We start from the raw sequence: 26,840 nt of genomic DNA, 5'->3' as shown, positions 1-26,840 counted from the left end.
TCTGCCATCCTCACTTTTCCTTTTTAAATTGAACCAGAAGCTGCTTCGGCGAGGATTCAGGGAATGATGTCAGGGGTTCTCTGTCTCTGCTCTCTCTTCCACACAGCACTTGGCCCTCAGGTGTATGCCACCAAGTCCTGGGAGGTTTGTTTACATGAGTACTGAGGATTCAAACTCAGGTCTTTATGCTTGTACCACAGGCACTTTGTCAATCTGCCCACCCCCTCTTATTAAAAAAATAACAATTTTTAAAGCAATACTATTATCACAATGAATGATGATAGATTCTTCAACGATTAAATACTCTAGAGACCTCTTTTCCTAATTGTTAACATTTTATCACAAAAGACCCACACTAGTGATTACCTAATATATATAAAGTTTCTTTTAAACCATGGCTCCCCTTCCATTTCTTATTTCTTGCATGCATTTCCATTCTCCTGGTGTATGTATTATATCTGACCTTAGTGCTTTCTTCAAACAAGGAGTTAGTGACAGTTTACAGCTTGCACTTCAGAAGACGCTGCTCACTTTCATCAAGAGAAGCTACCGTGACCTGTCTTTCCCTTCTACTATGTTGGCACCCAAAACTGGAGCCGCATGACAATGCTATTTAGAGCAATCGTTCCAGGACTTTGGTCCATTTGGTTGTCTGAATTTTGCTTTCTAGTAGATCCCTCAAGAAAGGAACATAGTGACAGTATCCTTTGAATTTTTAAGTATTTCTAAGAAATACACAGTCAACCACTTTACAATGGATGGGAATAAAAGTTCTTTGGCAATGCCTCCTGTAGCAGGAAATGGAACCTGGCCGGGCTGACTGCGGATCCCATCACAGAGGAGAATTTCAGAACAAGTCAGTGTGAGCAAAGATGGGGAACAGCATCAAGTAGAGAACAAGTACACCCTCAGAGGCTGTTTGGAGTGTGCTTGTAAGACAAAGATGCAAAGAGCCGTTCAACAATAACTGTAAACAGGATTTGGTGGCTTTTGTTATAGTTATGTATTTGTCTTTTTGTTTGTTTGTTTGTTTGTTTTTTTGTGATGTTGGTAATTGAGCCCAGGGTCTTGTGTAATCTAGACAAGTACTCTACCATCAAATTACATCAAAGCCTAATTTTCTGGGCTTTGAAGTTATATTGTTCAAAGGGTTCAATTTACAAGTAGTTTCAAAGATTAAGAAAAGTTTAAAAGTCAGTGGAGTTTTAAGATTAATTAAGAAATATAAACTGGTATGTTTGTTTCTCTTATGAAATTTAGCTTTATAGATGAAATCCTGCCATGGCTTATGAGGTGGCTAACTGTTTAGATTCATGGATGAGGAGGAGTGTTGATGTGGTTGAAGAAAAAGCTAAGGCTTTAAGATATACCTTTTGACTTAGTGTGGCTCATGTGCTGCTTTGAATACTTTGAGTATGGTCTGGCTATCACTCTAAATCCTTGGCTCTCAGCTAGTCAGAGACATACAGAACCCAGGGGTAAAGGACAATGCCCTTCCCTGTGTCTTATTCATTTTTTTCCCATCTTTGTATCCTCAGTCCTGCACTCCAGTTCTGCAGTGTTATGAGAGATCGGTGCTCACTTCTACAGTCTGCCCAGTATACATCCTATGGCCCTGCCCTTTCTCATATCACTCTTCCTCGGATGTGAATCAACACCACTGAACTTTAGTTCTTGTGATTTTCTTATCATGCCATGCCTTTCCACACTTCTTGTAATCCTAAAATGCTCAACCCTGGAATATCACTCTCTCCGCAATCCCTTCCTTCTCTCCCAACCTATGTAGAAGTGAATGTTTGACTGTTCAGCCCCATTGTTTGTATTCATAGTTTGACCTGAGGAAAAACAACACTTTTGTGGTGATTTGCTATGTTCATATATATTTCAGAACATGAATTAACAGAGAATGAAGTGTCTATATCCTTTTCCCCCTTTGGTTAATTTTTATACTATTCAGTGAGTTCATACAGAACACATGCAGCACCTATCACTTTGCATTTTTCTCCCAGGTAAATGGAGAGTTTTGGATAGAAAAAAAGGAGTCTGACATGCACTTTATCATTGTTCATTGCTTGGGAAACAGAAGTCATGTGGGTAAAGGTAGAAGCAGAGGGCAATGGCTTGAACTGTTGGAGGAGCCCAGGAGAGAGACGATGCCAGTGATATTCATAGTGGGATGCTACCCAAGGTAGGGCCTATCTTAATGTCTTCATATGCCTATCCTAATCCCATTCATAGTGGGATGCTACCCAAGGTAGGGCCTATCCTAATGTCTTCATAAGCAGCATTTGCATATGGAAGGACTAAATTAAGGAATGATAGCAATTGTCTTTGAACTTCCAAAGAGACTCCCCAGACTACTTTATTTCTGATTCCCATTGAGAGGAAATCACGTATATTCTTGACATTTTGCTGCCACAGATTTAAAGGACACAAACAGCTCTCTGGTCTGTGGTTCTCAAGGACCAGCAGAAGAGGCCATTACTCTCCTAGCACCGTGACCTCACAGTCCACCTAATGCTTTTGATAGGATTCTTCTGGGGGAAGAAAACAAGCATCCTGTGCCTTAGAGTTTTACATGTGTGAAACATGAAGTGAAACCTCCCAACAACACATATACAGAATCATAGCATTTAAAAAGCAAGGAGAATGAGCACAGCTGTCCTATGCTTTGGGTAGTTTTCTTAGATTATTATAATGTGCTAGAATAAATAACACCAAATTTAGCCCCTCAACTGATTTATTTGAACAGCTCTATGACATAAGTTCAAAACCGAGAAAGTCCCTGTGCTGATTCACAAATAAGTCTTGACTGACTGCTACCTCCACTGCCCTTGGCCTCGGGAAACTTCCAATCTCCTTTCTGTCTCTGTGAGTATCTTTCCTCTAGCTGTTTAAGTATGCTTAACTATATAGCATTTAAATAAACAGTATCTGTCCAATGATTTGTTTACTTAAACTATGTTATGATTACATTAAATCATATTAAATTAGAATTAACCACACTCGTTATACTAAATTATACTTTATTAATTCATTATTTATTTACTTCATCTATCATTTATTTAAATTAATTTATTAATTTATTATTAATAGTGTATTAATTAAAGAAATGATAATATCCTTAGCGCTTATCCACACTGTGGTGGGTTCCAAATTTCATTCCAGATAGGAAAGTTTTTGAATGCATGAAGCATTACAATAGACTTCTTGATATGTTATAGCCAACAACAAATGAAATGAGAAAATATTCCCTAATAAGATCCTGTCCATTGTAGTCTGAAGGTCTTTCAACTAGGAGGCAGGAGCAGAGGTGGTCATGTGAAGTTCCAAGCTAGAGACACACTTGTGCACTTGCTTTATCTTTAGCAATCGCTGCAGTCTAAGAACACACACAAGCGCCCCACTGAAAATGTGCTACATCATATACAGTGTGGTATTTATAGAACAAGCAGGATTAAATTTCAAATGCTCAACAGAGTGTGACTGGAATCACAGTTCATTAATTCATTTTACCTTTGGGGGACTACTTCCAGGATGCGTCTGTGATACTCAAATCTTCAGACGCTCAAGTCCCTTACGGGAAGCCTGTGTACATCCTCCTGTATCTGGACATAATTTCTAGATCCAAATTGAACGGGAAGAAACAGTAGCCATCTGTGTTGCTTAGCATATAATGTAATGTCAAGAAAGAGGTGTGTGCACATTCAGCTCAGATGTGACTTTCTTCTCTTCCATTTTTGATCCTCTGTTGCTTAAATCCAATCTAATCCTCCTGAGATTTACCGTTTGCAGATGCCTATTTCCCCTTGCACTCATGACTCTATGATGTCCCCTTGGATCATTTTCAGTACTGACTTTTTAAAGTGCTAGTCTTCATTTTGGCTTCTAATAGTAACTAAATTGTAACAACCCCCACATCATGTTTTACTACATTGTAACCTAGAATCATGGACTGAATAAACTAGTGGGATTTAGAGATCAGTTGTCCAGGCTACGAACTGAAAAATGAAGCCTGGACCAAGATCCCAGGGAGTCTAATGCCAACCCCTCCAACCCTTTATCATTGTCCATCTGGTTTTAGTAATTCTGGAATTTTCTACCTATAAACCACACAGAATTCACTACATTTTCCCTGTCATCTACATGCTTTTGTTGTTATAGCTGAGAGAAAATAGATGTTAAGGTGGAGAATTATAGACATAGAACTTACATCATTATTTTAGTTCTGGGGCTCTGGAACGATTTTATTAGCTTAAGACTTTAATTGTACGATTTTTAAAAAGATGTTGAAATCATTGAAAATAAGATGAAATTATATGCATAAGTTATCTAGTGAGCAGTCAGTAATGTCATATATCCTTTCAAATAAGCCTGATTATTTCAGGAGTTAAACAGAGAGTATCAAACATACCCCAAACTTTGGATTTTCTCTTTTATTATTGGATAGTCATCATCTGACTTAAGGATATGTGAGGGCCAGCTTATCTCAGGGGTTTCAAAACCTGAGGACAGCATAGCTTTGTCTCTATCTTCTACCATTTCCTCGGTGTCATATGTAAACATCTATCATCTATCAATCCATTCCTCCATCTGTCCATCTGTCTGTCTGACTCTATCTACCTGTCATTTACCTATCTATCTGCCACCTGTTTACTCATTTAATCTATCATTTATAGTTATCATTATTATAATTAATCATTAATCTGGAAAACTGAGGTGCTGCAGAAACATTGTAACTATATATTTATTGGGTAAGAGAAAGATAGATAACGGCCAGTCTTTGAAAAATAGGCTTTGTACAGCAGCATTAGCAGGATATCACTGGACAAGACTTTATTCCTCTTTGATACTAGGTTTTATGGGCTCTGATCTGGAGTTTTTAATACATGAAGTAGGAAAGATGATATCTCCTTTAAAATTAACGTGCAGGGTAGATGACAGGTTGCCTCACATTTGTTCTTCACCTATGGTTTAGGTGTGCAGCCCCAAGGGACAGGAACTCTTTTAGAACCAAAAACCTCATAATTGACCTTTGATGGTCATCAATGTCCTCTGGACATACATAGATACGTGCACATATACATACTATGTATGCACATACATTATGGATATATTTCCCTAAAAAGTAAAAAGGATTATTTTTGTTTCATTTCTCACTAGACCTTTTGTTTGCAGTCATGTTTATCCAAAATCACATTCTAATTGTGTTCCTAGCAGGGCATGACCTTTAAATGCTCGTTCCATGGGGAAGAGCTTTCCAGCTACTAACCTGAGAAATGTGATATTCTAGGCTTCCTGCACATCTATAACCTAAGCTGGGGTCATGTGTATCAGGGGAACTCAGGAAGTTTTCTTTTTTGAGATTAGACTAAAGAACATCCCTCTGCAGTGTATAGTGGTGGCCAGGAACAATTAAAATAATGGAGGCATCAAATATTTTGAGATACTCATACTATATCAGGTAGGATTTACAACAAAGCTCCTTATGGTTACATTTTATTTGACATAATTACCAAAGAGCATCATTTAAGAAGGAAAAGAGTTTGAAAGCTTTGCTGTCAAGGGTGAAGTGCTTCTGGACCTAAGAACAGATTAGACAGCATGGATCTCTCATCATTGCTACTGAGGGATGCTCCTTATAAAGCACTCTTTGAAGTGTCACCGCATCATCCACCTCTTTGGAGGAAAACCATGGACAAAGCATTTACCTTCCTTACAGTAAGGGCCATTCTTTCTCCTTTAGGGTCTCTATCATTATTTATTCCACAGGAAAACATGCCAATGGAAAGTATCATACTCTTACACTATCAAAAGCCATCAGACATTATGCCTCAATTTTCTTAGCAAATTCTCAAAACAGCAATATTTCAATTTAATTGAAATGCATTAAATTCTTATCTCCTTTTAATTAACCCTTTTCAAATGTGAAAAGTATACTCGAGCTACATACTGTGACAAAAACCTCATAGCCTTTGCTACCCTACTCAGAAGACTGTGGCAGTAGCATCTCAAATTTAACTCCTGCCTTGGCTACAGAGAAAGTTCAAAGCACCCCAGCCAACTTAGCTAGATCCTTTCTCAACTACACAATTAAAAATAGAAAATTTGGATATAACTCCATGGCAAAGAGTTTACTTAGCACACACAAAATTCAATCCCCAATTCTGGGAAAATATATGTAACCTAGACTTAAGTCACAAATTTCAGACTGCAATATAATTTAGCAAATGTGATAAACTGGGGGAGCATAGGTTGTCTCAGACATTTGGCTTGTGAAACATTTCATGGATAATTTAAAACCATGGACATTTAAAGTTGAGTGAGGTTGAATATGTATGTATGAGGTTCAATGTTTGTGTGTGTGTGTGTGTGTGTGTGTGTGTGTGTGTTTAGGACTCAAGTGCAGGATAAAAGAAGCATTATTTTAATTTTACAGATATATATATATATATATATAGTTTCAGGTAGGTTATATATATTTTTGATCAAGTATTCTATTAGGTTCTGATATATTCATGGCTGAAACAGGAATAAATCTGAAGATATACATATGCATTATAATACTGAATTCTGAAATTCTCTTTTATTAACTCGTGGCACATTAAGCAATTTAGCTGTTAGCAGCTGCTATTTTTACTGTCTGCAAAACAAAGTAAAATTTGGCAGAAAAACTTTAGATAGACATCATTAATAAGCAATGATTCTAGAGAGTGCTATTTTCTTCTGTTGCTTGGCTACAAAGCTTGATAAGTACAGGTATGTTTATGACACCTCTATGGCCAATACAATCATTATCTGCTATCACAGTAAGTTCTCCATTGGGCATGGGAGGACCCACAATCACACCATATATAGTGGTGCATGCCTATAATCCCAGTCACTCTGGAAGTAAAGGGATAGGCAAAAAAAATTTAGGAATATATATAAAAAATTAGGAAATTGAAATATTGCTGATTTGAGAATTTGTTAAGAAAATTGGGGCCCTCCCTGGGGCCTGGAGTTAAGGACCAGACAGTCATTACTTTTTTTTAATGCTGGTGTTTTGAGAGATCTGTGATTTCCATTTCATGCTGCAAAACAGTGAACTTGATATCAACTGTCCTGTATTTCTATGTGAGAAATTTGCCAACTGGCTGTTATTTAAAGAATAGATTCTATTTCCCATTAATCATCCAAACAGAAAAGTTGTGCATTTGCTTAATGAGGAAGAAAACTGAATGAGTTGACCTATCATTTGACACAAACATTAGGATCACAGTCCAATGAAGACAGATGGGACAATTCCTCCCACCCCTACAGGACCAGACAGTTCTGTGACCCACACTGCAGTTCCTGACACTATCACATTTCCTGTGGCCATTGTCACAATGTCTGGCTGCTCTACCTTTCATCAGCAGCACAAAACCTCTCCCCCAATAATTAGCTGTTTGCAGTGTCCTTCCCAGAGGGCATGCTGCGATATTCACAGAAGGAAACACAAGAAAACAGATTCTGGATCTTTCTGGAAATCCTTGGAGCTGACAACAATTTCCACCTTGAATTACCTACATTTTCTCCCTGAGAGGGCTACATTGCCTCTCCAGATATTCAAGTTTTAGAACTGTCTACATTTGGTCAACCATGAGGCTGTATTCAGTCTATTTTCTCTCCCACCACACAGAAAATAATCAGACTTAATCTGGGTCTCAAAGAAGAACATGGATCTAATAAGTAGCTATGTTTCATGGGGTGTAGACTTGTCTGCTTGAACAATACAGATATTTTGCATTTGACCTTTATTGATTTCAAATGTATTTTATGAAAATTCAATTCATCTATGGGACATGTTTTGTTTTGTTTTGTTTGATATCAGGCATACCTCTTGTATAAAGATATCAGTTTTAAAAATCAGTTTCTTGCATGAATTCCCCAAACCTTCAGATATAAATAATGGAGATTTTACTCTGCTAAGCAATTTCTCTGGTAATCGGCAGTATGGTTACAGTGTCAGGGACAGCATGGGAAATCCAGCTGAGGGAGCATAAGAAATCCCTGAATGTGGAAAGGAAGTTCCACAACCACACACAATACATAATGATGATCTTAGCTGTCCCTCAGATAATAAAGACCAGTTCTTTAACAATTTTTGAGACAAGTTCCTAGGCTGGCCTCAGATGTGAAGTTTGCCTGTCTTTGCTTCCCACATGTTGAGGTTGTTATTGTGTGCAATCATGTCTTTCTCATGCACTTCTATGCAATGACATTTTAATGTAAAGTGCATATTAAAATAGAAAAGAGAGTTCTGAAACAAATACAGCAGTGACTAGTGTTTGATACTCTGGCATGGCAGTTGCTGTAATCCAAGCCCTCTAATGACTGTGATCATTGGCAGAAATACTTGGCTTTATTTCTAGAAGGTAGGTAACAATATTTATTCATGATAAAATCAGAACCTTCACCTACACCTCGTTTGATAGATTTTATAATAAGTAGGGGAAAGTCTCTCTCTCTCTCTCTTTCTTTCTCTCTCCCTCCCTCCCTCTCTCTCTCTCTCTCTCTCACACACACACACACACACACACACACACACACAAACACACACACACACAAACACACACACACACACACACACACACGCTCTGTGTATATAGTCATATATAGTGCTTTGTTCTAAAGAGCTGTTTAGCCTTTAATTTTAGCAGATCTATGGCACATATCATCTTAAAACATCATCCTGGAGCACCCTGCCCTGTCATGTCTACCATTGGTGAAGTAGGGAGGAGAGGTGGGAACCATGTAAAACTTGGGTTTCTATATTTCTAGTGATCCTGGGGTTTTGTATGAACTATCTACAAGAAGATGGATATTATAGGATGATTTTGCAAGCAAAGTGCCAACTTGCAAGTGCTTGGAATTTTAGGGCATCTGTCTACACCAGATCCTGTCTGAATGGCTCAAGCTATTTAGGTACAAAGGCAATGACTATTTTAAAGATTATTTTTACTTTCATTAAAATTTAATTAGAATTTTAGTAAGTATCCATCCATTTCTCCATTTTAGGAGAAGAAATTAAAACTCTTTCTCTCTAAAATCATGGCAGAGTTGAGACTGTAAGTATAGTAACACCGAAAGACAATGACTAAAGTCTCTTTAGTCTGGACACAATGGGTTTGAAATAATTGCTTGTGACTAAGAGATGTCTTATGAGTGCAGTGTTCCCTCCTGATATCTTGTGAGCCTATCTTGTGAGCTCATTCCCCATGGAGATCATCAGCCATCCCCTGGGTAGTAAGACTCAGAAGGAAGAAGGATAAAGTTCTTTCTGCTCTAAGTGCTCATTGGAGGACTTAGCCTAGAATTTACCATACTCTGGGGACCAAGTTTATGAGGTGGTGATGTCAGTTTATCAGGAAGAAAGCACACAGTCATGTGTCTACTGTTAGCCTGCTTGCCCTATACTTGGAGTATTCCTGGAAATAGCTCCATAGAACATGGCAGAAATTAATTCTAGCTATTTTCCTGTCTCATTTGTGCATCAACGGTGCTCTCACCTGTTGTAATACTTCAGGGAAAACTGTTAGACTAAAAATGGCTGTATGAATTTGACAAACGGACTGTGAAAAGCACCGTGTTAAAAAGCTGAATTTGGATGATCCCCCATGTAAAGACTCTAATTTCCAGAATCTTTTCAGGAAGACCCCAACCTTGGTGGTTATTTACCAAGGTATTACTATAAATACTTCTAACCCTGCTCAGCTTGTGTCTAAAAACAAAAGTCCAATTTTTAAATTATTTATTCTTTTAGTAAACATTTACCGTACATATACTGGAAGATTAGCATTCTTTTTAATCTTGGTCTAAAGGTAGGTAGCAGAACAAGAAATGTTCATGCATGTTAGGGGTAAAACAAGCAATAAACCAGATAAAACATGTAAACAGATGCTAAGTATCAAGTATGAAGTAAGCCAGGAGTCGGGGTCCAGTAAGGAGTGTCAAGAAACTTGTTGGTTTAGATATGGGTTCGAAAAAATTCAATGGAAAAATTGAGTCTTTGTTGAAATCTAAAGAGGTATGAAAAAGCAAGCCCTTCCCATTTCAAACCCAGGAACTGGTTATCCTGGAACAGTTTCTTCTGAGATTGAAACATTCCTTCCTTCTCGGTAGCTTCTTAAGCAGGAAAGTAAACAACTCATAATAGCTTCAGGAATTTCCTGAAAGTGAGCAGATTCACAAGGATCCTTCCTGCCTGAATAAGCAATAATGGCTGAGAGTCTCTCTCAGACCTGCAGAGCCAAACTGCAAAGAAGACTTTTAAACAAGCCAAGCTATAAAGAAGACTCTAAGACAAGACCAGCTGCCTGAAGGAAGAGAATCTAGTTGAGTTGCCTGGAAGAGGTTTAGATCTGTTGAGTCACTTAGAGCAATCTGTTGAAGTACCAACAGGATGTGCATTGTGCTCCAGGCTCCCAGCTTCTGTGAGCTATCATCCATGCTGGAGCAGGATTTGGTGATGTAGCTGTCCTTGAGTCATTGCTGTTCATTTAAGTAAGGCCGTACCTATTTTCCTCTAAGTAATCCCAGTAAAACTCATGGTTTGCCAAGTTAGTACTTTGGTTGTTATGGGCTCCCACATGTGAATAGACATGTGTGTAGCATCTCCCCAGGAAAAGTTTCATCATGGGATGAAGAGTTTCAAGATTTAAAAGGCCAGGGTCATTATTTCATAAAAACTTACAGTGGTTGAATGGAAAACAGAAAAAAGGGAAGCAAATGCAGATTTCCAAAAAACGACTGTGGTATTGAGACGAGTGCTAGGTATTGTTTATGTCTGAAGACCAAGGTAGAGAAAAAACTGTGTTGGGTCTCTAAAGTTTGTTCCGAGATAATGGAAAATGTGTTACTATTAGCTGAGTCCATTTAGATCAGTAGATTAGCAGAGAAAGACCTAAAGTTTAGACATTTTACACTTGAAATCTCTACTAAATAGTCAAGCAGATATTGGGAGTGAGAAGGTGGATGTCAGAGCTTGGAAATAAGGTCTAATCTAAAGGGTATGTAATTATTCAGGTATTGCAATACTTATAAGACCAGATAGTCACATTTCTACATCCACCCTAAATAAGCTTAATGTATTTTCTTAGTGAAAGATGGCTTGGTGCCACCAATGAAGATAGCTTTACTATTATGTCTAATTTTATTGTCAACTTGCTGCACATCAGAGTCACTTGAGTAGGAAGCCTCATCTGAAAAACTAACCTGATTGCTTTCATTGATGTAGGATGGTCCACTCCCACTATTTCCTTGAATGGAATGACCTTCAGACAGATGTCTTATATACATATCTTTATATTGGTTAGTGTAGGTTTCGAGAAGTTCTCATAATAGTGTATTTTCTCCCTCTGGGCCCAAATATTCCAAATGTGACATTTACATTTTCAGTGCAGTGTTCAAAACATCAAAGCAGTTTCCACTTCCATCATTCTATCTAGATTCTTCAGAATTTTCTAGTATCAAGTGCACTATTAGTGGTATCCCGTTGTACTAAGGTGTGAAAATTATTTCCCTGGGTTCTGCATGTTCACAGTTCTCCTTATAGATGGCTCCATTCACATAAGGTATAAGAACCGCCTGTAAGTTAGCTCAAATCTTCCTAATAGCTGTGAATTCCACAGAAATTATGATCTCTGAGGTTTCTACTATAATTGCTTCACACATGAACACATTCTTAATTCTTGATGATTTCTAACTAAGAAATAAAAAAGAAGCTTTGTTGTGAATGCTGACTCTGATCCACTGCAGGCATCTTTGCTGAGGATTCTGGGGAAGCCACTGGAGCTCCCTGCGACTGGTGAGTGACATTGCCCATAGATGAGCAGGAGCTAGGGCAACAATATTTTGCTTTGAGTTACATTTGTGGAATTTACTCTTAACTTTCTCATTACATTGACATTAAAGTAACAATAGAGTGGCTTTCCATTTCCTTCATGTCTCATAAGTCTAAATCTTGAGTCGGTAATCAAAATTTAAAGCTTAAATATGAAGTTCAAATGAACACACATGTACGCATGTACACATACATATGTAAAGTATAACAAACAACTTAACACTATACACTGTCAGCTGAGTGAAAATCACACTTCTATTGGTTGTCTGATCACAGTTACTTATATGTACAATGGAATATAAAAACTTTTTAATTTTTTCTTTTTTCTGCTATTTAGATTTCTGTGAATATTGTCCTTTCTTTTTCATCTTAAGTCTTTTATTATCAACTAGTATCTGCTGAATGATTTTCTTTAGACTCAAAAAAAATAATAAAGAGAGGGTGTTAACATAAATTCTTTTAGGGTGCAATATGAAAAATCCCTGTTTCTTGTGATATGTTTTACATTATACTGAAGATTCATTACATCACTGTCAATTATGACTTGATCCGTCTTGCAGACAATAAAGGAAATCCAGTAGATTTAGTGGATGGTTTTGGTTAATAAAAATAACAACAGCAAAAATCTAACACACACATATTTCTCCTGAACTTCTGTTGCAGATTTTTGAAAACTGATTCATGATGATGTGTCAAATATTAAAATTAATGTAAGATTAATTTAAATTTATAGGGTAGCTTTTCTTAATTTACTGTCTAGCACACAATTTTTAGCAAGCTGTATAAATAACAAAGACTGCCTACATCCTTCTGTTGTTTCTCTGTGGCCCAGTATATTAAAGTTAAACTTACTGAAATTTTTAAAAATTATTATACCATGGCCCCCATGCCTAGCCATCAATTGGGCACACAGTAGCTACTATAGTGATCTCCAGGGACACTTGTGAGCACTGTATGGGCGTGGAAAGTCTCAAAGTTTGCCATGCTACTCAGCTTTCTGATGAATGCACATGAAATCCACAGTCACATTCTGCCTAACACACAGCTGGAGAAAGTGTTTTTTTTTTTGTTTTGTTTTGTTTTTTGTTTTGTTTTTTTTCTCGGAGCTGGGGACTGAACCCAGGGCCTTGTGCTTGCTAGGCAAGTGCTCTACCACTGAGCTAAATCCCCAACCCCCGAGAAAGTGTTTTACTTGTTTCATTATCAGTCTTCTCCAAAGCATGAGGAAGGTGCTATAATCCAGTCCTTTTGATTTATCAAGAGCCATCAACATGGAAAAATTATGTCATGTATGATGGTCACAGTAAGCAGGAAATTCATGCTCTCTCCACATAGCCAGATCCAATTCCTCAGTTTACTGAACTTCCAAACTCATGTTGCTAGTTCAGGAAAATGTATATTACTCCTGCCAAATTGACCCTTGACCTTCTTCTATTAAAATTCTGTTTTGGGTGCAAAATATTATGCTCCTAATCTGACTGTGATATACTGGATAGTTTAGAGGCAGTTTCAAGTGCTGGTTCAGGAAGGATAGGCTGGAACTGTGGTATGGGGCCCAACACCAAGTTAATTCCTAGTCATTGGCTTCACATAGAGCTCAATGTTCTCTGAAACAACCTTAAGCATCATCTGAGGAATCTTAACTTTGGAGCTTGGTAACAATCAAGGATGACTTTTCTAAATCAAACTACTGAGGGCAGTTACAGCATATATTTTGTTGGATTGTACCAGATTTCTCAATACCTCTTCCATATCTACTGAAATCATTTACAAAGTTTTTCACAGGTACAATCTAATAACATCTTGGTTTCTTCTCCCATTTTATGTCCAAGTTTCTTAGGTAGAAATGCCAAGATGTTAACCGAGTACTGATGAGTGAGGGTGAAGGAGTCATTCTCCTCTTCCTATCTCTCCTGTGTGTATGCTCTGTTTCCCACAGTGATGACCAGGTGGGTTGTACATTATGAACTCGCTGTCACTCCCCGCTTTTCCTCCCCTTCTACTCTCTGGGACACTACCCTGAGTAAACCACACTTCTGCTTCTGTCTGGCTCTGCTTTGCAGAGACATAGGCTAAGATGTTTACTACTAGTGACGCTACAGCTTCGTTTTTCTCAAGAGTTTCATTGGAGGGGGAATGAGGAACATAAAAGTTGCCCAAGTTAAATATGCAAACTTTTAAAAATTGGAAGTATAATTAACATTTTAAAAAACATATTTTTTTTATTTTTAAAGGCAAATGTATCTCTTACATGCACAGGCCTTTCATTTTTTGGCATACTTTCTCATTTGTACATTTACTGCCCAGTGAACTATACCATACAGGGCATGTCAAGTTCTGCTTAGTTCTGAGGTTTACTTTTGTTTGCAGGCAGTGTGAGCAGGAGACAAAAGAGCAGACACAATTTTCACAGCAAAGGAAGCTATTTCATTTCGCATATGACAGGCAGGTAACAAGATGCCACCTGTTTGACTTTTTTTCACAACACGGTGAGAGAAATACCTTCTCTTTTCTGTCAAGAATAAAAAAACAAACAAGCAAGCAAACAACAACAACAACAAATGGTTTTCCCTTTTCAGGAGGAACATCAGATATAGAGTTAGGGAAGCTGACAGTTTCCCCTAGAAAGCCTATATCGAACGTATTTCCATAACAGTTTTGTTTCATGCAAAATTTTCACAGTTATCCCTTATGTCCACCCATTTTTCTATAACTTCCTCTACTGTACCTGAATTCTTTCTCTCTCATCCCTACCTGATTGTCCTTCTTCTCATTCATTGCTTTCTTTCTCCTGGCCCTTCAAAATTTTAATATCATCTGACAAGATATTTCCCCTTTGCCAAAATATAAATTAACAAAAGGAAGAGAAAAACATATAGTCTGGTACTTGACTTGGAGTCAAGTTCATCACACATGTGAGGCCTGGGATTATTAGGTGAAAAATGTGGCTTTTGACCACTGAATGTCTATAGTTATACTGAGTTGTCAACAGACCTCCTGAGGTAAACAGCGAGCAAAGCATGAGTTAGTCAGAGGGATGCTTGAATGCAGTTTGGTCCCAGAAGCTCCATGTTAATATTTCTAGGAAGCACTTTCTTTCCTAATGAGCATTTTGATGGAAGGACCTTTCTCAATGATGAGGATGTGACGTAACATCGCTATGACTCACGAGAGATTAGAATAGGAGATAGGCTGCATCAGACTAGACCAAGAAGTCTTGAAAAATGGCTGGCTCTGGCTGTGTTCAGTACAGATGCACCGGAACATGCCACTATGTGCACACTGACTTTTCTTGGAACAGAGGTGATGGCTCTTGGGATCTTCTGTCAAGAGACTTTGGGTTGGAGGACATCCAGGTGAAAATGTGCAGGAGACTGAAATCCTGGTATTTTCTAAATGGCCAGATGTGGGAAGGAGGAGCAAACCTCTCAAGGCCATTGAGAAAGCTGAAGACATTATGCAAATATTGTTTAATTACCAGTGACATTTTTGGGACACTGGAGAAAGTGGGCTATCTGGTGTCAGGGATTACTCTTTTCTTATTCACTATGTGCCATTTGAGGAATGATAAATTTGAACAAGTAACCTATATGTGACAAATTCAAAGGACAGAAACTGGAATACCTGCTTTCTTAAGGTTTGTCACCACCACTGCCACACCATGCTTGTGTTTTTATTGCAAAACTGTGCCTCATTTTCTGCTGCTGAAAACTTTATGAATTTGGCAATTGGCATCCTATTTTTTGCTGGCTCAAAGGTCAGGCATGCTTATTTTTCTCCATTTAAAATGTCACAGAAGTCAAAGTTATTATGGGAAATATTTGTTTTCACTCATATATTTTGCTCCAATCTTATGTCAAACATGGCTCTTTATGTCTAAAGAATGTTAATTTAAGATGAACACAATCACTAAACGTAGCATTTTGCTACATTTGTATTTATTAAAGGAAACAGTGCTATTTGATTGCAAGGCCTTGTTGAACAATCATTCTGGTGAAGTACAACCTTCAGGCTATTCAAACTGACAATAACCTTAATTATGAAACACTGGAGAGGTTTATTTTAGTCCAGAGTGACCTCCCTGCCATCTCCAGCAATGAATAGATGATACTGTTTGTTAGAAAATGAAGGGGGCATTCTCTTAAACACAATGTTGTCTCATTGGTTATGTGAAGAACACATCTTTCCCTTTATTCCTTTGATTCTGGGGCAGTATAAAAAGGCCTTAAAAACAAGAAATCAATTACTGTTTTGCTTTCTTTAAAGCAAAAGAAAAATAAAAAAATATGGATTTTTTTGGCAAATGTTGCACACTTTTTTTTTTACTAAATAGGAGGAAAACCTAGCAAGTTCAATAGAATCACCCTATCATACATGCCACATCTAAATGAGGGTTCTGCTTATGTCTTTGCTCCTTTCTTTTAACTCCTTCCATAGTGTGTTCTCTGCTGTTATAACAGAATTCCTAAAACTGGGTAATTTGTCAAACATAAGGCTTATTCTGCCTTATGGTTCTGGAGGCAAACTAGGTTGTGCAAAATCTGTCAACCCTATCTAGCCACACAATACTAGGATTGGGGGTTGCAGAACTGTTTTGAAGACTTGCAGGATGAAAAGCATTGAGAACCATCGCTGCACACCACATCTACCATTGCTATTTTTGGAGTCTCCTGCTTTGATGGGCTTCTTAGGTTTGGCTTTCTGAAAGCAATATCAAATGTAAATACTCCTGTGAGATGAGCATCATCATTGCACCTGAAAATTACATTATTAATATTTCATTTCACTACTAACCACAGTCAATTTTTGGATTTTTACTGATTTTTTTAGCTTTAAAAATTCAAATCAACGAGACATAGAAGCCCAAATATAGACTTGAAGAATATGTTTATAACCCAACCCATTCAGCTTTCACAAGTTTCAAAACTAGTTGAGAGGGCTGTTGTGCAGCTGAGACAGCTAAAGTTACATTTTTAGTTTTCATTATTGTGCTCAAGAGATCTATAAAAGAAAAATTCCTCTATCCTGTAAACCCCACTTCCCCAAGGACACATAACCTCCTGGAGTGCTGGGGTCTGTTGTTCGGATAACAAGCCGTGTGTTTTCACTTTCTTAAACAAGGTTTTTGTCCCAACTGCACAGAATATACTTGATCATACACATAGGTGGGTGGAGGTACACAGGCAGGGAGTATGTCAGGATGTGTGATTGCCCTTGATTGGATGAAGACCAGAAGTATGTAGCCATATGGGACTTTCCTGCACTAAGATAATTTGAAGCCATTCTCTGTAAATTTCAGGTATGGATCTGGCCAGTGTCCATTGTTCTGGCCAGTATTTAATATACTTTGCTTCAAATTGGGATCATAAATTATGCTAATGGTCTTCTTCTTAACTGGTGGAATTAACACAACATGCCTTGAATACTTGATAGTTGGTTTATAATCTCATTTAACAAGTCATAGCCCCATCTGAAACCATGCACGAATGCTCATGGCCATTGTGTTTGTACTAGGAAATAATGCGTGTACATAAAATGTGTGTAAGGAGTAAAACAGATGCACATAGCATTACTACAAGTTGAAGATAAAGCAGTTACATTTAGAAGGGAGACTAGGAATAAGGCTTAGAAATAGATTATTGAATGAAGAAAGTATGTTGAGAAAGAAGTACTTCCAACGTGATTGTGTCAGTGGTGAGGGAAAGACACATGGCTCTACACTGTCAGCCTCAGGAGCTTATGGACATCTTCTAATCTTTCAGAGATTTTAACTCAGTCCAAATTCAGGATTTGTAGCTTTAATGCAAAAACACATTTCAGTACTAGACAGTTAAGCAAGAGAGTTCAGAGATAGGGAAGTGTTCACTGAGGAAGACATGACCAAGAAGTACTACATACCTTGAGAAAGATATGCCCAGCTCTGGTACAGGCTCCTCAAAGCAGAGCATAATTAATAGTCTTAGAATTACAAGTTCCATCTCAAAACATCACAGAGAAACAATTTCTCCCTTTCTTTTGGTAAGTGATATTATAGGATGGCTATGGAGGTGTCTTGGATGGAATTTTTAGCTGATAAAAGTCAGGAATCATTAGCGTTGCAAAGAGGGGAAACTGCAAAGTTCATAGCTGAGAAGGAAGAGGGCCTTGAGCTGTTGTAAATGTGTTAAAGTTCCTGCTTCTCTCGGGAAAGGATTGAATTGGATTCCCAAGAAAGGCCCGTTCTTCTCTGCTCATGCCAGAGTCATTTCCCAATCTTTCTATCCTCTTTGCATTGCATTTACACAACACTCAGAAAAATGGTTTAAATTAACTAATCAATGGCCTTTATTAGGCATATAAATACACAGTCCAGCAGTAATGAATCATATAGGAATAAGTAGCAACTAATTTAGAAAAGAAGTTATCACTGTAGAGAAAATCAAGACGGAACTGAAGAAACCATAGAGACTTTAAGACCATGAGAAGAATTTTTAATAGGTGTGCTGGCTCATATTATGTCAACTTAATACCAGTAAGCTCATCTGGAGGAAATGAATCTTTATCATGAGAATGCCTTCACAGGATTGGCCTATAGTGATTTGCCAGGGCACTTTCCTTATTGATGATTAATGTGGGAAGATGCAGCTTATTGTTAATGACGCCATCCCTGGGAAGGCAGCTATAGGGTATATAAGGTAAACAAACACTGAGCAAGAGAAGGAAGCCAGTCAGTAGCATTCTTCTATGGCTTCTGTACCAGGCCTGCCTCTCAGTTTCTATGTTTGAATTCCTGTACTGACTTCTATAAGTGATAGACAGTAATGTGGGACTGAAAATATAAAATATAAATCCGTTCTTCCCAATTTGATTTTTGGTCATGATGTCATATCATAACAATAGGAACTTTCACTAAGACAAGTGATATATTCTTGTGCTGAGTCACGGCACTTTGTGCATTTTGTTCTCCCGGTCATTAAAATATATTTTCGGCATTAAAGTTAAAAAAAATTCTCAGAGCCATAAAGATGGCTCAGCTGCTAAAAACCAGGCCGTACTTCTCTCGCCATTCTTGCAGAGGATGAGTTTAGTTCTCCAGCACTCTGTCAGCAGCACCCACATGCGGCAGCTCATAACTGCCAATAACTCCAAACACAGGGAGCTGCTACTTCCGCTAGCCTCCTAAAACACCAACACTCATTTTTTAAAAAAGATTTATTTATTTAATGTATTTAATGTAAGTACACTGTAGCTGTCTTTAGACACACCAGAAGAGGGTGTCATATCTCATTTACATGAGCCACAATGTGGTTGTTGGGATTTGAACTCAGGACCTCTGGAAGAGCAATCAGTGCTCTTAACCACCGAGCCATCTCTTTAGCCCACCAACACTCATTAGCACATGCTCTCACCCTCACAGACAAAAAAACATACCTTATGGTGAGTAAGTAGAGAAGAACAATAATATCAAGAAGACAAAAAATTGTACTAAAAATAGAATATAGTATCACAGAAGTCAAGGTCATATAACTCAAATGTGGCCTTAAATGCATGAAAATGAAGACAAACACTTCTCACATAGTTTCCTATGAGGAAGAAACTGGTGCCTTTGTAGTGAGAACTTCTTACATGAAATTGCTAATAGACCTCTCTGTACCCAAATCCCATGTGAGAGAGATCTGGACTTTCAGAAGTGGGGACAATCCTGAGACCTCAGAGGAGAAAACTACTTCTGCTCATACTCCCGGCCCATGAGGAACCCACCTAGTGCCATCTGTGCTATCAGGGCACAGGAACCTAGAAACAGTCAGGGGTAAGACCCTTCTGGAGTCTGCCTGCACCCAGAGCTGAAAGCCAGTCACTGGGAGCACTGACACACCTGGGAACAGAGATAAGACAAACCCTTGTGCTCTAAGATACCTGCCTGGAAACCTAGGACACACAAAGTGAGGGGGAGTCTGGGACAGGACACTTTCACTTTCTGCCTGCACCTGGAGCTGACCTGGTCCCACAGCTTCCTGTACCCAGATGAAACTGAAAGAAAGCAGGTCAACAGGAGTGCTGACACACAGGTTTACAGGAGGGTCAGGCCACTGTCAGAGATATCAAGACAAGCTAACACCAGAGACAACCTGATGGCAAGAGGCAAGCACAGGAACCTAAGCAACAGAAACCAAGAGTACTTGGTATCATCAGAGCTCAGTTCTCTCACAAGAGCAAATACTGGACATCCAAACACACTGGATAAAGTTATCAACAAAGATAAGGAAGGACACTTCATATTCCTTAAAGGAAAAATTCACCAAGACAAACTCTCAATCCTGAATATCTATGCTCCAAAAGCAAGGGCACCTACAATCATAAAAGAAACCTTACTAAAGCTCAAAGCACACATTGAACCTCACAAAATAATAGTGGGAGATTTCAACACCCCACTCTTTTCAATGGATAGATCATAGAAACCAAGCTAAACAGAGACCTGGAGAAACTAACAGAAGTTATAAACCAAATGGATTCAACAGATATTGATAGAACGTTTCATCTTAAAACAAAAGAATGTACCTTCTTCTCAGAACCTCATGGTACCTTCTCCAAAACTGACCATATATTTGGTCATAAAACAGACTTTAACAGATACAAGAAGATTGTAATGATCCTATGCATCCTATGAGATCACCACGGATTAAGGCTGATCTTCAGTAACAACAAAAGTGACAGAAGCCCACATACACATGGAAATTGAACAAGACATTATGCAATGATAACTTTGTCAAGGAAGAAATAAAGAAAGAAATTAAAGACTTTTTAAAATTTAATAAAAAATGAAGGCACAACATACCCAAACTTATGGGACACAATGAAAGCAGTGCTAAGAAGAAAACTCATAGCTCTGAGTGCCTGCAAAAAGAAACTGGAGAGAACATACATTAGCAGCTTGACAGCACACCTAAAAGCTCTAGAACAAAAAGAAGCAAATACATGCAAGAGAAATAGAAGGCAGGAAATAATCAAACTCAGGACTGAAGTCAACCAAGTAGAAACAAAAAGAACTATACAAAGAATCAACAAAACCAGGAGATGGTTCTTTGAGAAAATCAACAGAATAGATAAACACTTAGCCAGACTAACCAGAGGACACAGAGAGTGTATCCAAATTAACAAAATCAGAAATGAAAAGGGAGACATACAACAGAAAAAATCCTCAGAGCCTGCTACAAAAGCCTATACTCAACAAAACTAGAAAATCTGTATGAAATGGACAATTTTCTAGACAGGTACTAGGGACCAAATTTAAATACAGATCAGATAAACCATCTAGATAGGCCCATAACTCCTAAAGAAACAGAAGCAGTTATTAAAAGTCTCCCAACCAAAAAAAGCCCAGGTCCAGATGGGTTTAGTGTAAAATTCTATCAGACCTTCATAAAAGACCTAATACCAATACTGTCCAAACTATTCCACAAAATAAAAAGAGAAGAGCACTACCTAATTCCTTCTATGAAGCCACAATTATGCTTAAGCCTAAACCACACAAAGATCCAGCAAAGAGAGAACTTTAGACTAATTTCTCTTATGAATATCCATGCAAAAATACTCAATTGAATGCTTGCAAACTGAAACCAAAAACACATCAAAACTATCAACCATCATGATAAAGTAGTCTTCATCCCAAGGATACAGGGATGGTTCACTATACAGAAATCCTTCAACATAATCCACTATGTAAACAAAGACAAAGAAAAAAATCACAGCTGGAAGGATGACTCAGTGGTTAAGAGCAGTGACTTCTCTTCCAGAGGTCCTGAGTTCAATCCCCAGTAACCACAGGGTGACTCACACCCATCTACAATGGGATCTGATGCCCTCTTCTGGTGTGTCTGAAGATAGCTGCAGTGTACTCATATAAATAAAAATAATTTAAAAAAAGAAAGAAAGAAAGAAAGAAAAAAATCAAGTGATCATCTCATTAGAGGGTAAGAAAGCATTTGACAAAAATTCAACACCTGTTCATGCTAAAAATCATGGAAAGATCAGGAATTCAAGGGCTATAACTAAACATAGTAAAAGCAATATACAGCAAACCAGTAACCTACATCAAATTAAATGGAGAGAAACTTGAAGCAATCCCACTAAAATCAGGGACTAGAAAATGCTGCCCGCTCTCTCCCTACTTATTCAATATAGTACTCTAAGTCCTAGCCAGAGCAATCAGACAAGGAAAAGTGGTCAAAGGGATACAAATTGGAAAGGAAGAAGTCAAAATATCACTATTTGTAGATGATATGATAGTATATTTACATGACCCCAAAAGTTCCACCAGAGAACTACTAAGCCTGGTAAACAACTTCAGCAGAGTGATTGGGTATAAAAGTAATGCAAACAAAACAGTAGTTTTCATCTACTCAAAGGATAAACAGTCTGAGAAAGAAATTAGGGAAATGACACCCTTCACAATAGTCACAAATAATATAAAATACCTTGGTGTGACTCTAATGGAGCAAGTGAAAGATCTGTATTACAAGAGCTTCATGTCTCTGAGGGAAAAAATTGAAGAAGATCTCAGAAGATCGAAAGACCTCCCATGCTCACGGATAAGCAGGATTAATATAGTAAAAATGGCCATTTTGCCAAAAGCAAATGAATCTATAGATTCAATACAGTCCACATCAAAATTCCAACACAATTCTTCATAGAGTTAGAAAGAGCAACTTGCAAATTCATTTGGAATAACAAAAGTCCCAGTATAGCTAAAACTATCTTCAATACTAAAAGAATTTCTGGGGGAATCACCATCCCTGATCTCAAGCTGTATTATATAGCATCAGTGATTAAAAACTCTATTTTACTGGTACAGAGACAGGCATGTAGATCAGTGGAATAGAATTGAAGACCATAAATGAACTCACACACATATGGTCACTTGATCTTTGACAAAGGCTCTAAAACCATCCAATGGATAAAAAGATAGCATTTTTAACAAATGGTGGTGGTTCAACTGGAGGTCAGCATATAGAAGAATGCAAATTTATCCATTCTTATTACCCTATACAAAGCTTAAGTCCAAGTGGATCAAGGACCTCCACATCAAACTAGATACACTCAAGCTAATAGAAGAAAAATTGGTGCAGAGCCTCCAATACAAGGGCAGTGAAGAAAATTTCCTGAATAAAACACCAGTGGTTTATGGTCTAAGATTAAGAATCGACAAATGGGACCTCATAAAACTTCAAAGCTTCTGTAAGGCAAAAGACACTGTCATTAGGACAAAATGGCAACCAACAAAATTGGAAAAGATCTTTACCAATGCTACATCTGATAGAGGGCTAATATCCAAAATATACAAAGAGCTCAAGAAAGTAGGCTCCAAACAGCCAAATAACCCTATTAAAAATTGGGGTACAGAGCTAAACAAAGAATTCCCAGTATAGGAATATCCAATGACTGAGAAGTATCTAAAGAAATGTTCAACATCCTTAGTCATTAGGGAAATGCAAATCAAAAGAACCCTGAGATTCCACCTCCCACCAGTCAGTGTTGTGGTTTGCCCTGAAGTTATCTGTATTTTGATGCTAATTCCACTGCCCCAAGGTCATCTGCCTAGTCAAGTACTCTGGAATCAGGTGACTTCACCAGAACCTCCCCATTGAATTTGTAAAGTACAGGTGAAGGGCAGGTACGGATAGAAGGAGGCCTATCATTGGAGGAGAAGGAAGGATGGGTGGGAGAGACTAGAGGAGAAAGGAGAGACCAGACAGAGGAGAGGGTGAGAAGCCATGGCAGGTGATGTTAAGATTCTGCTCTGTGTATTTACAGGTTGTTATTAATGTTCCTAAGGAATGGATGGCACCGGGCTTTGTATGTTTAAGTGGGCAATTATATCTTATCAATTGGATCTAAGATTATTGTGTTGTGTGTTCTTTTATGTGAGGGTTTGAGTGTAGGAAAGTGTGCAGCGGCAGGAGACTGGGCCGCTGAGGAGTTGGGATGTGTTTCCGCCAATATATCTAACAGATATCTTGGGGCACTGAGGTGCTGGATCTAGTGGGGTAAAAGACACCCATACTTTATTATTGATATATTTTTACAACAACAAGTCAGAATAGCTAAGATCAAAAACTCAGGTGACAACAGATGCTGTCAAGGATGTGGAGAAAAAGGAGCACTCCTCCATTGTTGGTGGCACTGGAAGGTCATACAACTACTTGGAAATCAGTCTGGAGGGTCCTCAGAAAATTGGACATTGTACTACCTGAGGACCCAGCTATATCATTTGCTGGGTCATATACCCAAATGATGCTCCAACATACAACAAAGATATGCTCCACTATGTTCATAGCAGCCTTAATTATAATCGCCAGAAGCTGGAAAGAACCCAGATGCCCTTCAACATAGGAATGGATAAAATAAATGTGGTACATCTACACAATGGAGTACTACTCAGCTATCAAAAACAATGACTTCATGAAATTTATAGGCAAATGAATGAAACTAGAAAATATCATCCTGAGTGAGGTTACTCAATCACAACAATACACACATGGTATTCACTCACTGATAAGTGGATATTACCCAAGATACAATCCACAGACCACATAAAAGAAGAGGGCAGATTGAGGGTTCTTTTAAAGAAGATTGTGGATACCTTAGTTTATTGCACTTCATAACCCTCTTCCACTTCTCAGCAATTGATCTTGAATACTTTTCATTCTTAACGTTCTTAATTTCTTTTTACAACTTTCTCCATATATTAACACATTGTGTATTGTATTCCAGCCTACCTCTTTGAATCTATTATCCTCGGCTAGTCAGCTTTCTTTGTGTGTGTGTGTGTGTGTGTGTGTGTGTGTGTGTGTGTGTACTCAGTCTTGTGCCTCTTGGGCTCAGAAGTTGCCTGGAAGGCAATCAAGTGGTTTCACTTTTTTCCTCTCACTGAAACAATTTGCTGTTTGAATAGACCATTAGATCTGTTGTTTTGCACAGGTAAATCGTAGCTTTTCAACTGCTATGTTTCCAGTCAATAACTAATAAGGTTCTTTAGCCTGCCTAGCCTGATAAAGCCCATTGAATGCATTGACTGGTGGGTCATTAAGCCCTTGAATTCTGCAGTAGATGGCACGAGGAGATTGAGTACTGAAATGAATGCGGAGACAAGAGAAGTCAAGTTTCATCCTTTCAGCAAGAGATTAAGCATGGGGGTATGTGCTTAATGACTCCTGCTTGAGTTCACCTTTATTCTGCTTTTATTCACCTTTATCTTTATCAGTAGATGCTATCTCCAACTGATGACCCTGAGGGGCTAGGAAACATAGATTTTATAATATACATACATATACATATACATAGCAGTGAATTTAACTTCTCCATTGTCTATCTGGGCAGATTAGAGGACTATATATGTTATGTACATATATACTTTATATATATATATCCTTTATATATATCCTTTATATATATATATTATATATATAATAGTATTATAAAGTCAAAAGAGATAAAAGTAGTTTTACCTAATGTAGGTGTTTAGCACTCTGTAGTGTATATTATGCATGTACAATTGCCACTATGTTTTGATGGGGGATATTTTTCAGGGTGTCTGTTGGGTACCCAAATCTATGGAGGCTGAAGTTCCATCTATAAAATAGTTTGTATTTGAACTTAGCTTGTGAATATCCTCCTGTATAATTTAAGTCAACTCTGGGTGATTTAGATGCCTCTCACAGTATAAATGCCTTTTAAATACTCATAGTGTTTAGAGAATAACGACCAGTAAAGTCATCTATCTATGTTCAGTGTAGAAGAGTGTTGTTTTAAAGTATTCCTGATTGACTGAATTCACTGACATGTAATTCATGGGTATGGAGGAACAACTGCATTTTATCTCCCTTGAATTTCAATATAATGGACCCCAGCATATTTTAAGCTCCTTAGCAGAAGGAATCACTACTTAACTTTCTTTTGGTGAGTGATGACAAATTATAATTTCTTGCCCAGGAATTGATATAAACAACCAAATTTTTATCTAGTAGAATTACAACAGATAGTCCAATACGAACATGGCAAATGACTTCAGTATGTGACTTGTTTTTTGTTTAACAGTGCACATGCCAAAATGCAACACACCTCATGTGTGCAATGAATATTATACTTCATAATACATTATGATAGTGGTTAAATAGCACTTTTGATTTTTACAGTAAAATGAAAATTCATCAAAGACTATGGAATAGTGAAGAGTTCCTTTCTCCTTAGTGTGAAGTTGATGCTTCTAGGTGTAGGTTTTACTATTATTGAGAAATGCTCTGACAAAAATAACAGAGAAAAACTAGCTTATGTAAGAGTTCCTTTGATATAAGTTGCAATTCTTTCTCTGTCTTTCTCTAGTATACGATGTCACTATGACCTTAAAAATTAGTTGCAGCGAGAGCAAATTGCCACAAAGTGATGAAAAAAAATAAAAGAACAAAATACCAGACAAGTTAACAATTTCTTAGGAATCCCTGATCTGTCCAAACAAAATGTACTGTCCTAGAATGTTCCAATCCTATTATATTAATTTTAATTTTGAAACCAAACACTTTTCTCCTCAAATGCTCTTTCTTGCTTTGGATGTGTGTTCATTGGATTTGATAAGAGAGAAACTTAAAACACCCTTTTCTTGCAAGTCTGGTAGTGGCAATTGTATGACACGCTAGTGCAGGGTCAATACAATAGAGACGGGAGGCACTTGCTCCTGTTTCAGGCAGCCTTCTTGGCGCGTGCCTTCCTATTTTCACTGAGAGGTGCTTCAGGACAGCACCAATTCTGTCGTCATCCTTGCATGAAGCACTTTAGCACAGTGTGATGTTTCAGGACATAGCAGGATCTCAGTGAACACTTTTAGATAGCAAGAGCAAACCCCAAACAAAATGCTTCTCACTTGACAAAAGAAGCAAGCAAATCCTTCATCATCATGTTTTGCCTGCTCCTTGATTTGGGGCTGAGAACTGGTTCAGGGTGA

At 37.9% G+C, this 26,840-nt stretch overlaps 1 protein-coding gene across 2 annotated transcripts in view; it reads right to left on the bottom strand.

Annotated features, from left to right (window-relative positions):
* The window catches only part of Xkr4 (XK related 4), a 403,270-nt gene that overhangs the window by 153,895 nt on the left and 222,535 nt on the right, over window positions 1–26,840 (bottom strand).

Source organism: Rattus norvegicus, chromosome 5, assembly GCF_021556685.1.
Source record: "Rattus norvegicus strain SHRSP/BbbUtx chromosome 5, alternate assembly SHRSP_T2T, whole genome shotgun sequence".
NCBI lineage: Eukaryota > Metazoa > Chordata > Mammalia > Rodentia > Muridae > Rattus > Rattus norvegicus.
Note: the sequence above shows the minus strand (reverse complement) of the source record. Positions and strands in the feature narration are given on the sequence as shown.